Raw genomic sequence first — 14181 nt, 5'->3', positions numbered from 1 at the left:
TGTAAAAAATTTCAGACCAAATTAAGTCCATTTTTACCGGAACATGTTCAGTTTTTATAGTAATAATTACATTAAAATCTCTGAATCACTGTAATGTAATTAATATAAATGTAAAAATTACGTTATATTATTTTACGGTAAAATGAATTTTATAGACTAAGCGGCACCCAAAGTACTTTATACCGAAATTTAATCTGTATTTTTTTGTAGTAGAATGTAGATTTTGTGAAGCAGGATTTATTCTTTCATAATTGAAATTAATCATAAACTGACTATGTGAATCCCAAACTCGTAATTTATCAATTGGTTTTTATATTTATTCGACCCTTGATTCAAAAAGTAAAATAGCAGTGTTTATGAAAGAAAAAAATATATATATATCTTCACATTTACGAGCCACAGCACGTGTAACAAACACCAAGTTGGGTGGCAATGTAAACAAAAAGAAGCGAAAGTAATGACCGAATTCTATGTGAGCATCTACTAAAAACACTGCAGACTAGATTATATTTTTTTTTTAGTTTTGGTCCGCGAAAAACAGTCGACCGGTCTAGTTGATACTATCCACTCAGAGTGAAAAAGCCGGCAATTGCGCGTGCACGTACTACCCCATTTCAGTAGACGAATGGACAGATATGATAGTCCATAAATTTCTTGAATTACCTGGCATATCAGCTGGTGCTCCTACCTTGAGATAGCGCCGTTTGTTGCTGGTCTAAGTACTCGGCTGTAGTGGATACACGAAGATGGTCACTACCCGGCATTCCAAACTGGTATATTCGCCAAACTGTTCAGGTAGCTCTGGAGATTCTTTTTGGTTGTCTCTCTGTGATGAGCGTTTTCTCTGCGTTATTTTTTTATTTCTATTATTAATGATGAATTCATGGTTTAAGGGCGAAAAAGGAGGGGGACGGTGTGGAAGTGATATCACGTGATCCAGCCTCCTTGTCCAATAGGCGCGCGCGCCAGAGACTGGTGCAGGGCCAACTCTTGAGCAAGGGAATGCCAAGGTGGAGCGTCCACCGAGTTACCTGCCTTAGGTGCGACTGCTCGTTCTCTACTCTGGCAGCGAGTAGATATCAAAAAGGGCCTGGATCGAATAATTTACGTCACTATCAGATTAAATTGGTGCAAGGTTCTGGTCACGCTGTTGGATATCTTTTGCGCATACTCTTTGCTCACGCTGGTCAATTAATAGCGTCCGGGAAATGTTACTTTGTAAATTCGTCTCGGGATGATCTTCTCTCGCACCCATTTCAAGATTTATAGTATTCTATAGTTGGGGGAAAGTTGGGGAAGGGAAGAGAGTTAAATTTCTTCGATGACGGCTTTAGATTTATGCCCTATTAGAAAGAGATTGTCGTGCTTTCTTAATTGAACGGTGGATAAATAAGTTTTACACAGCTTCTTCATTTTTGCATTCAGTTTTAAAATAATCATCACTTGGGTTACGTTTAATGTTTTGTTCTTATTTATAATATAATATTTACTGATGCGATAATGGAAAACATTTAATATAGTATGTGTTTATCTGGTAGTCAATTTTTTTGCAGTTTCATTAAGCCTTCACTGCGATAATTAAAAGTACTTAATACAATATAAATTTACCTGATAGTCAATTTCTTAGGCAGTTTCATTTCATTGAATTATTTTTGAGACTTTCGTAATCCTGATATTTTCCTCCCTACCATATAACATATACAAATCCAATTGTCTAATAGTTGTATAAATGATTTTTATAGAAAAATTATTCTAAATGAATCAGATCAAATAAATCATCAGATGTAACCCAACTGATGATTTATTTGATCAGTTCATTTCAATATCATTTGATTATTCTTCCTATGTTGGATAAAAGCATGCACATAATTTATTCGATGATAATTATTGCTACTATAATTATAAGCATTTAATTATGCAATATTAACATAAACGTTAGACAATTTCATATCAATCTATTCTTAGTACTTAAACAATCAATATAGTTTTTTCCCAGACATACATGCGTTCAATTGACAAAAAGTTGCACCAATGCTTTAAAAAAAAAGTTTTATGTGTATCAGATCGAAATATTTAGGACTAATATATTTAATATAATATGGAGTTTTCTTCATTACCAATTTCGTAGACTGTCGCATTTTGTTAAACTGTTTTTACCGTTAACCAGCCATACAAGGAAAGGTTGCTGTTGTTGGATTACATATTTTTGGCTATTGATTTTGGCATCGAATCTGGAAATTTCTTAGTTTTGTACATGCTATAGCCTTTTATACTATGCAAGCTATTCATTTGATGATTTTTCCGTTCATATGATTATGGTTTACCAGAAATTCTGCTTTTCAAAATCTATAATTCTTATTATCACACATTTTGTAAAAAACTACAAAACTGAAAAATAAAATTTACGGAACAAATGAATTTTATTCCGCGCTCGAAGGTATCGTGATAAAATTACCAAATTTTACCTCATTTACCAAATTTTATCACTGATTATAAAACCATGTTTTATTGTTAATTTTTCTAAAATCACTGCCAAAGTGTTTCGGTGAAAATTACCGAGCTTTCTGATGTTCTTATAGAGGCAGAAATACTATAAAAACCACTGTATTCTGGAAGTTTTGACCATTCCTTTTTTCGCTATTTAACTTTTTCAAGGAAAAAAAAGCTTAAGACAAATTTGTATATCCCATTATATACTTATTAGAATGGGTCAAAAATTATTAAGTCTTCTAAATTAAAACTTTAGTATTAAAAAGCAATTAATTTCAGATGTATCCATAGTGTTATACAATTTTCTTGGTCTTGCCTACGATATGTATTCTACAGAAATTTCTATTTTTATGTCGCTAAATTCTTTTAAGTTAGTTTACTAAAATATCCTGTGATATTCTTTATGTATTAAAATGAAAATATTGCTCACGATTTTTTTCGAAGTACTTTAGCTTTAATTTGGCAAGTTTTGATTACGAATGCTTCAAGTTTTAAAATTCTTCACACCTCAGTTGTTCCAATGTATAATTCATAAGGTTTGTACACTGAAAAAAAATATGGTCAAAACTACAAAAATATGGTAAAAGTATCGGGTTTTTGGCTCTATGGGAACAACAAGAAGTTCGTTAATTTTTTCCAAATGTTTTGGTAATGAGTTCGGTAAAATTAACTATAAAATATGGTTTTACAATATTATCTAATAAAATTTTGCAAAATTTCGTAATTTTATCATGATACCTTAGAGCATGGCAAAAAAAAACATTTATTCGGTTAAATTTAATTTTCAGTTTTGTATTTTTTAATATATATATATGTGTTAATAAAAATTATAATTCTGAAAAACTGAATTTCCGGTAAACCGTTACCATATGAAAGGAAAAATTATCAAAATAGTGGTTTAAATACAGCATGTTCTGGTTTTTATAACTAGAATCAGAGCTTCGTTAATCAATACTGTCATTACCATGCAGTACTCTGATTTTACTAGAGTTTTTATCTCTCTGTAGAATTTTAAGTTAATTATTGCTTGTTTTGATGGGTGAATTTAAACCGTACTTGACTCCACGAACCTTGGCTCTTGTAAATACACCTAAGGTTAAAATTTGTTACAACTTTAGTAAGGTGCTAAATTTGAAGTAAATTGCAACATAATGCTTCTCTTTTACGACTGAGCATATGGTAAACATATGGTTAAGCATATGGTAAAACGTTTGAATTTGCAAAAAAAAATAGAAATAAATTTAAAAGTAAATGTAAGTTATCTTATATTTCTATTGATGAATATCAAATTAAATTTCAATGTTGATCAATATTTTTGTTAATGATTTTAATTATTCTTAAGCAATACAACTAAAGAAACACCTCGAAAAGAAAAATTAACGTTTTTATTTGGAACTTTATTCTCATTAAATAAAAATAGGAACTTTGCGATCATTATATTCTTTAGTATAAAACATTATACACTTTTTTGTCCCAAGATAAAAAAAAAATACGCTGATATCACCAAAATATACTATATAATATATTTTTTTTAATGAAAATCTTTCAAATATGGTTTGTACAATATAAAACCACTAAAATATATTTTCTATTGCATAGTATTCTCCTGAAAGTTTTTTCTTGTTGCGTATACAAATAAATACTATCCGATTCGTTTAGTTATAGAGCGAAATATTATTTTTACATGAAACTAAATATAAAATAATGCATAAAAATTAAGTGTGAAAATGTAATTAAGCATTTAAACATAAATTTTAGCCTATTTTACTTTAAGCTTAAATATTTTTGTCACCCTAGTAGCAATTTAAATATTTTATAAGTATCTCTCTAAATTCAATGCTTGAAATATAATCAAATGAAACTTCTATTATTAATTTCTTTCATACGCATAAATAAACAAAGAGATTAACTATTAAATTTATATTTCAAAATAAAAGATGCTGTTTGATTATGTGTCGGATGGTTTGCAATTTTATTTTCTAACAATTGTCTTCATTTAAATTGTGTCGGGTAAAAATTTTATAATTTATTGTATTATAACTAACTCTTATTAATAACTGTTTTGAAAAAGCGACTAACTCTTTATTTATTCAATAACTTTACAAAGATAATAAATACTTGAGGGAAAAAATTCTGTGCTTTCGACATGGTACAAGAAATAGTGATCAGCAATTAAGATTATTTTTAGGCATTTTTTCAATTACAATAATAATAATAATAATAGTAATAATAATTAAACGCTAAAATTTCACCATAAGTTAATAAGTATTTGATGTTATATTTTGTTTTTGTAATATTTTTATGTTTGTGTGACTTATGAAAGATTTTAACTTAAAGTAGCTTTTCTTTTGTTTAAAACGATAAAAAAATATATCTTTTAAATATCAATTGCTTTTACTCTAATTGTGTAATGAGTTACATGATTTTTGAAGCATAATATGGTATCATAACAGCACTTGTGAAACAGTTTTGTAAAGAAAGAGAGGGTCATGGAAATTTTAAAAAATAGTATCGAAACTTACCAAAGAATATTGAAGTTTTAAGAATGCACCTTAATTCTAAATATGTACCGCATTGAAAAAATCGAGACTGAACAATATGTAATTTCATATGTCTAATAATGTTTGCTAAAAAAAACAGTTGAGCCTTACACGATTCTTCATAGTCATTGCGAATGAACGGAAAAATATTGACTTACGCATAATAGAAATCGACAACTCATCAGAAAGATAAATAAATTCATAGATCGCAATTTCCTGGTTGAAATAAAGTAGAATATCAGTTTTTATTAGCATAATAATCCCTCCTATCTTAAAAATGCTTACAGGACTTTTCGTCTCTTTTTTAAAAATTTATTTAATTATTTTTTTTATGATTAGGTTTACGTAAAATTTGTACTACAGAAAACTAATATTGAAAAGAGTAATAGGAAAATTTTCGATTTTTTTTTTAACTCTTAAAATTATCATTGTATTTAATTTGCTAAGTTTAAAACTTAACTTCCGAAGCTAAATTGTCCGATCATTGCATTAAACCCGAATCATCTCGGATTAAAATAAAATTTTAATTTAATTGCAAAAAATTTTTTATAAAAGCATTATCTTGGTTAAAAAAGCAATTTTTTTCCGTATATATAAAATGATTTCAAAAAGTGTTTCCGCAAAAAAAGTCAGAGAGATAAAAGAGAAAAAATAATCAGAAGAAAGAGATAATCAGACATGATAAAAGAAGTATCAATTCGGCGATAAAAAAAAATTTCTTTTGCTATTATTTAGTTCAGGGCTCCAAAATAAGTACTTTATAAACTTAGTAAAGCTGTCTCTATTTATCTAAATCAAATTAGCATATCATTAAAGTTTTCACTATGCAGAACTTTTTCTTCATACTATAGAGTTGATGAATTTATTCATTTAATTTATGAATTAGTTAATGACTATTTTTATTTTATTTTCTTCCCAAGGAAATAAGGCAGTCTAAATCTGTATTTTCGCTTATTTTCGATTCTCTATCTAAAAACTACTACTAAAGAAGTATACAATATATCTTATCAAAAATGTATTTCTAAGAAAAAATTGAATTCTACTTTATTAAATTCCCATTATTAAATCCTTCTAAAACTCTAAATCTTTTTATTCCCAAACGATGAAAGCCAATGTTTTCCCGATTGTAGCTATATTTCAGTTAAAAACGTGCAGGTAATTAAAATAAATTTCTATAATACTTAACCAGGGCAAGTTTGGCAGATTTTTAATTCAGGAATTTTTGGCACCCTGAGAGCTGAAGCTAAACAAATATAAATAGTAAATACTAATAACTAAACAATTGAAGAAAAAGCTATTTTATAATACCGAAAAATACTATGTCATCATTGTTTTGGTTTCAGATACTTTTTATTGCGCTAAAAATGATTGAAAACCTGACGAATTTGCTCTAGTTAATGGTACATAATATAAACATAACAATTTGCTTAACTGATACAGTCTTGTAAAGTTCCGCAATAACAGTAACGCACTTTAATTTAAGAAGACCCGTAAACATAAATTTTGTATTTTCTTTTAATTTATATGTATTTTTATTCGGTCCCTTAAAATATGAATGAAGGATAAACGGTGTAGACGACTGGTTGTTAATTCGTCACACCCAAACATTTTCCACACTTTCTCACGAACAACGAAATCATCTCTTGTCTCAGACAAAATTGCCGCCTTGCTTGACCAACTGAGGTACTATCCCGGTTAAAAGGGGAAAAATGGGGAAGTAAGGCAAGATAAAGGTCAAATTGTAAACGTGTTTCTCTTTTCTTGGAGTAAACCACAAATTTGAAGAGTCGGAGACTGTGCAGTCTTCACTTCGGCTTGGCATTTGTTTGGTAAGATTTCTATTTAATACCTTTTTTTTTTTATATAGTAATCATCTTCAGCATTTTTACTTAGTAATTCCGAGTCATATAATTATGTCCCTGTTACGGTAATGTACTGAAAAATGTGAATGTTGGCATTCATATGGATTCTTTAGCGAAAGTCCGAAATATTTGTTAATTATTTTAATTATCATTATTAATTATTATTTGCTATCATTGGTAAAATTACCGTATTGTATGATACTGTCATTTCTGGTTTAAAAAACATAAATCTGGTAATAAAACCAAAATATTTTATATTTGTAAACCATCTTCTTCTTTGTCTGCGCAACAGCCCCTTGCAGGCCATGGCTGCCTCAACAGCTGACAAATGCCAGTGCTTCTTATCCATGCAACTCACTTCCATATAAACCATTCATTTGGTAATTTTACCGTTCGTAGTATCCACAGTTTACGGGAAATTCTGGTTTTCAAAATTATAGTTCTCAGTTCCAAACATTTTGTAAAAAAATCAAAACTGATATGTAAATTTTACCGAATAAATGGTTTTTATGCCATGGTTTAAATCATGATAAAAATCACTAAATTTTGCTATATTTACCCAATTCTTTCATATCCCATTTCGGTAAAAATACCGAGCTTTTTCATGTTCCCTTTTAATAAACACGATAAAAGTAAACATATTTTTTTTCTCAGTGTGGTGTTAATGTTATAAATGAGAAATAATGACTACTACACAGCGAAAAAGGATTTGTATTTCAATATTTACCATCAATGTAGGCTTGAATGTCATGTTTTGAGCTCGTAATTGTGAAATGGTGATATTTATTACATATTTCGTACATTCAATCCTTGTGTGAATGCTATGGCAATAACGATAACATACACATCTAACTTAATATGAACTTTTACTTTTCCGTGTAATATTTTTCGCATATTTTCAGCTTATAATAATTCCGAATAATATCATTATGTTCCTGAGAAAGTCCAAAATTGGAAAGTATTTGTGAAGTTAGTGAAAGTCAGAAATGTTTGTTAAACATCATGATTTTTGTTTAAAACTGATAACAGTTGATATTAAGCATGCACTGATAACAGCTTTGTAAGTGGTAAATAATGCTAGAAATAATTTTTGTCCAACATTTTATATCAATGCATGTTTAAAGCGCAAATTTGATGTAATATGTGCGAAGTGGTGATATTTAACAAATATTTCGCAGTATTTACCGGAAAATATTAATATTCAATCGATTTTGGACATACGATTACAAAATTCATATATCGATTACAAAATTTATGAATATTAATTTTTACTTTTTCTAGTAATATTTTTCAACATATTTTGCTTAATAATTCCTACTAATAAGTTTTTATTACTCCGAGATTACAAATATAGACACTCAGGTGTGAAGAAAAAATGGCATAAAAAGTCATTTATTTGGTTCAATTTACTTTTCAATTTTGTATTTTTTACTAAATGTATGGTAATTAGAATGAGTTAAAGAAGAAAAAGAAGCTCTGGTTTTATTAACCAGAATTTTGGTTTTTTTAGAAATGTTATTACCATACCGTTCGATAATTTTACCAGAATTTATTTCTCTGTTTGATATTTAACAAATATTTTGTATTTTCACCACTTTTTCAACTATCGATAGTTAAAGGAAAATGACGGCATTTAGCATATATGAGAAATTCACAGTAATATTTCTATAACAGGCTCTGCATTGTAAAAAATTCCAGATAAAAAATTTTTAAAATTAACGGGAAAAAAATCTGATATACCGTTATTTTTCATCGTAGAATCACTGTATAAGATTTTACAGTAAAAATGCATTATACGGTAAAATGGATTTTACGGATTATGTACCCTAAGTATTGATACTTTAAACCGTAATAATAATTTTTTACAATGTAATCCGATGGCAAATTTTATTCTAAATAAACAAATACCGAAGAAAGAAAATAAATAATCGAAACGCTTGTTTATGTTACTGCATTTTTTTTTCTTTGAATCAATCGAAATATTTAAGAAAAGTGAAAAAGTCATAAAATTCATGAACTGCTTAAGTGACATACTGATCTTGTGATATTAATGCGACTTTTTTTTATACTCAAGTGAAAAATTTATTAGAAAATAATTTAATGTATGAATTTTAGGAGCTCATTATTTAAATAATCATTTGTTATGACATCAAATAAGTTTTTTTTTACTGACTCATCTATCTCAGTAGAAGTAATTTTTAATACGAATTCAGACGTCAAATTCGAATAAAATGTGAAAATATTTGAAATTCTGAACGTATTAAAAGAAACGCGGTCTTATACTATTTTTTTTTAGCTTTATTATTTTTCCTTTAATTTTTTCACCAGAATATAATGAAAATGTGCATCTTGAAAAACAACTTTGAAGTCGTTATGAATTTGATATGTAAATTATATGCTTAAAATTTGTTATGACACCAAATAATATTTTTTTTTTTTACTGACTCATTCCAACCAGAACCAGCCAAGCCAACTCGGTAGAAGTATTTTTTGATCCGAAGTTAGACGTAAAATTCGTATATAATGTAAAAATAATTATAATTTCAAATGAATTTGCAGAATCTTGAAAAAAAGCGCAGCCTTATTTCGCTCTTTTCAGCGTGATTATTTCCCCTTCAACTTTTTTAACCAGAATATAATGAAAATGTGCAGCTTGAAAAACAACTTCGAAGTCATTATGAACTTTATGCGTACATTCTATGTTTAAATCATTATTTGTTACTACACCAAAAAACTTTTTTTTTTTTAAATTTTTTTTTACTGACTCATTCCAGCTTGAATCAACCATACCATTTCGGTAGAAATAATTTTTGATACAAATTTAACCGTCAAATTTGCATAAAATGTGAGGAGAATTAAAATTCCGATTGTATTAAAAAACGCAGCCTTATTCCGTTCTTTTCAGCTTGATTATTTCCCCTCGAACTTTTTTTTTCTCCAGAATATAATGAAAATGTGTCTCTTGCAAAACAACTTCGAAGCCATTATGTTAGATAGAGTTTGAAAGCAAAAATATTTCTGATACAACAAAGCTGACCAGTTCACCGTGTAATGATCTTTGCTATAAGCCGCTATTTGAAAACTTTTTCCCCTTACACCTGTTTTACCGTTCTTCCCCAAATAAAATAGTAATTAATTTTTTTTTATTTCCGGTGTTTTTTGATTTTATGGCTTTTTAGTATTACCAAAACGTGTTAGCTACACGGAGTCATTATTATTTTTTTTTTCCAAACGACTCCCAAGTAATTAGTGTAATAAAAAATACCCTCTTCTTTCTCCCAGATTTATGTTTTTCTGGATCCGAACATTCAAATTCGTTGCTTCCCGGAAACAACTCAACTCCGTTCTTTTCCGATTTAAAATCTCCGAAGAAAACATTGTTTTGTAGTAACATTTTTTCCCTTTCTTTCTGTTTTGTGTATGTCTTCTGTAAATCGATAAATCAATAACACAAGCAGAAAACATTAGTTTTCGAAGAAGAGAAAACTTTTGGCGTTTATTCTTCGAAGGGAACATAATCAATAGTTGGGGCCCATCTGATGTTTAAAATGCAGCTTCAACTAAGTAAACAGTTTGTGTTGTTGCTAATGGCATAGAAATATATCGACTAAATATCTGGCAAGCAATAATTTTGAGTTCTTATAATCGAAATCGTTAGCCTCTCCTTTGATTACAATAGGGTTCGAAATGGGTTGAAGATAGGGGGTGGGAGAAACCTCCCGTTTCCTTTTTGAATAGAGAAAACTTGTTTCAAACAGATATGAAGAAGCTCCTTCTATCGAGTTTTACAGAAAACATCAAAGAAAATTTCAATTTTCCGCCATATTTTGTCGTTATTGAGTAAAATTATTTTCAAATCAATTAACTATTTTGTTCATTTATTTTTTTACTGTATTTTGATCTAAAAAGAGATTGGTTTGTGGGATGCGTAACAGATGGTTTTCAAAATATTTTTTTTAAAAATTGATTGATGGTTTTAAAGTTTCTAAGATCAATATTAAACCGCATTAATATCGATAGAATTTGTTTTATGATGTTACAATGTATATTTAAATTATGTGAAGTTTTTTTTTTTACATTGAATCGAAGGCTTATAAATAAATCCTAAATGAAGTTTTTTTCTGACATATATTATTTAACTTTACTTTTGAGCTTCATTATACAATTTAATGAATCAAACTTTTCCTAAATTAATTTAGATCAAATCTTTTATTTGAAGATATTTTTGTTAATTTCCCAAATTAAGTAAAATTGTCTAAATGATTTTGAATATTAAATTTTTATTCTACTTTTAGGATTATGTACATAATTCATATCATATGATAGAATAAATTTTTTTTAAATTATATTGTATGTTTATTCGATTGAGAAAAGGGAAAGTAATATTTTTTAACTAAATAAATAATACAGAATTTAAACTGAGACTGCGCACATCAAAATCTAACCCTCACTAAATCTCAGAAAAAAATTTTAGAACTTGTGTCCCTTTAAAATGTTTAAAAAATTTACTTTATTGGTTTTATGAATGAATTAAGTCATAAACTTTTTTTAGATAAAGAACAATGAAATCCTTAACTAAGTAGATTTTTTTTATGTAATTCAATTTGTATATCGTATGGGGGAAAAAAATTCCTCCTATACAAACGTACTATATGGCAATGATAGTACATCTAACAAAACCATTATTCCGATCAATAAAACAAAAATATACGGTATATAAATCATTAATTTAGAAATTTTTCCATTTTTGGTTAACGATTTACCATAAATTCTGCTTTTCAGAATTATAGTTCTTATTACCAGACACTATAAAAAATGCAAAACTGAAATGTAAATTTTACCGAATCTAATACCTTGCTCTATGGTATCATGATGAAATTACCATGATTTCATCATGATTTAGTACCATGATTATCAAGATTTTATCATGATAAAATTCATGATAAAATCACATATACCAAATTTTATCACATACTACAAAGCCATATTTCATTTTACCAAAATTTTACCAGCTAATTTTACCAAAATCATTATCAAAGCTCTTCGATGAAAATTACGAAGCCTTTTGGTGTTCTCAAAGACTCAGAAATACGATAATTTCTTCCTTATTCAGGTAGTTTTGACAGTACTTTTTTAAACTCAGTGTTGAAGGACTTGATGTGCAGCATCTCAAAAAACTTTAAAATGTATTGAGGTCAAGGGTCTAGTGAGATTTCTGCAACGAGTTTCTTTATTTGATGATATCATTTTCAAAGTTTAACTCTGTAACGATATGTAACAGAAACCTGTTACAATATACTTAGATAAAACCACCATTTTCTCGATATCACTTTCGAGAAATTTAAAGATAGAAACATCTTCCAAAGTGGTTAAAATATCGAAATTATAACGAAATCCACTTTTAATGCTAATACAGTTCTCCCATTACAATCGTACGAGCTGAATCTGATATCTTAATCATAGGCGGTTATATCCTTGATGATATTTCTCTCTATTAATTTGCCATTCAAGGTCTTAACATGAAAAGCGTATTTTAAAAGAAACACTATCGTTAAATCTCTGGCACGATTTTCTATCTTAGCAGGTATAAAAGGCAATCACATAGAAGCTTTTTCGAGCTACGTCAAGTCAATGACTTGAGGTTTTAAAATGCAATGGATTTTATTTGACCACCAATCGAGATCATTTACGTTTATCTCAACAAGCTATTCATTCAGTCTCTTTAACTTAGAGCGGACTTTTATCAAAAAGCTGTCTTTCTTATCAGGAGAAGACATTCTCTATTTAAAAGCATGAGCTGGTTTTTTAAACCAGTTTAGAGTACCGGCATTAAACAAAGGATAGGGGCTCCTAAGAGTACTCTTCTAAGTTTTAACTGAAGATGTTTTGTTTTCTTTATTCTAGAAATAAAGTTACAGCTTTTAAACCTTTATAAATTAATCATATTTTTGAAAATATAAAAAAAATGAACTCACTTTTGCAGTAAACTTTTTGAGTGAAATTAACCTACATGTGCGTTACATCTAAAAGAAAACCTTGAAAATGTCAGACTGATCTGGCGATACCAATACAAATCTGACCTAGAATGAGATACTTATTATGTCAGAAGTGTGATTGATACAGTTGGTAGCAGTACTATTCATGACCAAGATTCAAACTTATGCTTACTATGTGTCTTTATCATTATTTATTTATTTGTATTTAATCCGTTTTTTTAATAAATTGATAATGGTTGGAATTAATGATTAGAAATGAAACTAACTCGCATTTGCGTTACAGCGAAAAGAAAACCTTGAAAATCTCAGATGGATCTACCGATACTAATACAAATCTGACATAGAAAAATATTACTTATTATGCGAGCAGTGTGATTGATACAGCTTGGAATAGTACTAGTCATGACCAAAATGCGAATCCATGCATGCTATGACCATTATTTATTTATATATTTATTTGTATCTAATTCATTTATTATTTTTTGTTGAATAAATTCATAGTTGTTAACATTAAGGATTAGAAATAGGTAATTTAAGTTCTTGAATTCATTTTAAATCATAACTTTCCATTTTGGCACCAGCACAAAGGGGGAGGATGATGAATATAGGATTGTTCGAAATTCCAAAAGTCATTATTCTAGACAAGATAATATTTATTTATACTGATTGAATTTTCTGCTATACTTGCTTGGTAATAAGGAATGATTTTCTTAAATGATAGTCAAAACATAGTTCGCTTTCAGAAAGAATAAATTAATGACTATTTACAGTCACTATTTACCAATCATCTAGTCTTTGACAAAATAATTCGATCTTAATTCGAAGGATTAATAAATGCCAACTAACTAGGGCATATAATAAAGTAAAATATAATTTAAAATTTATTCATAATTAAAAGGTTTGGCTCCAAATGTGAAATCTTTTACTCCTATTTGCTCCTCTGTTTCTTTTCCAAATAGATGCTACACAAACTTTTGGATTTTCCATGCACTAAGTAACATAACTATACACCGAAACATATTGTTACCTATATGAAATTCGTGTTTTTTTCTTTTTTCTTTTTTTTTAAAAGGTCTTTCAAACAATTTGAAAATGTGGCTTATTGCTCTGAACCCTGTGATTTATGCAAAATTATTAAACCTATCAATTAGTCATAAAAAAATTACAAAAATTAAAAAATATGATCTTCGTAAATGTCATTTTATTACTACATAAAATATTGGCATTTGTAATTTTGAATAATCTGAAAATATTTATTTTCAATATTACGTGAAAGTTAGATATGCCGTAATA

At 28.3% G+C, this 14181-nt stretch overlaps 1 protein-coding gene and 1 long non-coding RNA gene across 14 annotated transcripts in view; one reads left to right on the top strand and one right to left on the bottom strand.

Moving 5' to 3' along the window:
* LOC107447499 (uncharacterized) overlaps positions 1–14181 on the top strand; it is a 170095-nt gene that overhangs the window by 17541 nt on the left and 138373 nt on the right. For 3 of the 10 annotated variants that reach the window (XR_015430856.1, XR_015430853.1, XR_015430851.1), the window contains exon 1: positions 6169–6859. The exons of 4 other annotated variants lie outside the window; for them this stretch is intronic. This is a non-coding gene — a long non-coding RNA (uncharacterized LOC107447499). Of the gene's footprint in view, positions 1–6167; positions 6860–14181 lie in introns of those variants that run through there. 3 more of the 10 variants (XR_015430854.1, XR_015430860.1, XR_015430859.1) reach the window with 3 other exon arrangements.
* Positions 1–14181, bottom strand: part of LOC107447498 (uncharacterized) — a 223141-nt gene that overhangs the window by 96794 nt on the left and 112166 nt on the right. Inside the window, exon 1 of one of the 4 annotated variants that reach the window (XM_021148682.4) lies at positions 664–1059. The exons of 2 other annotated variants lie outside the window; for them this stretch is intronic. The gene's annotated coding sequence lies outside the window, so the exon portion shown is untranslated. Of the gene's footprint in view, positions 1–663; positions 1060–14181 lie in introns of those variants that run through there. One more of the 4 variants, XM_016062429.4, reaches the window with a different exon arrangement.

Source organism: Parasteatoda tepidariorum, chromosome 12 (assembly GCF_982258835.1).
Source record: "Parasteatoda tepidariorum strain Cologne lab strain chromosome 12, Ptep-v5.0, whole genome shotgun sequence".
In the NCBI taxonomy this organism is placed as follows: Eukaryota; Metazoa; Arthropoda; class Arachnida; order Araneae; family Theridiidae; genus Parasteatoda; species Parasteatoda tepidariorum.
The sequence above is the reverse complement of the archived record's forward strand: the minus strand, read 5'-3'. Positions and strand labels throughout refer to the sequence as shown.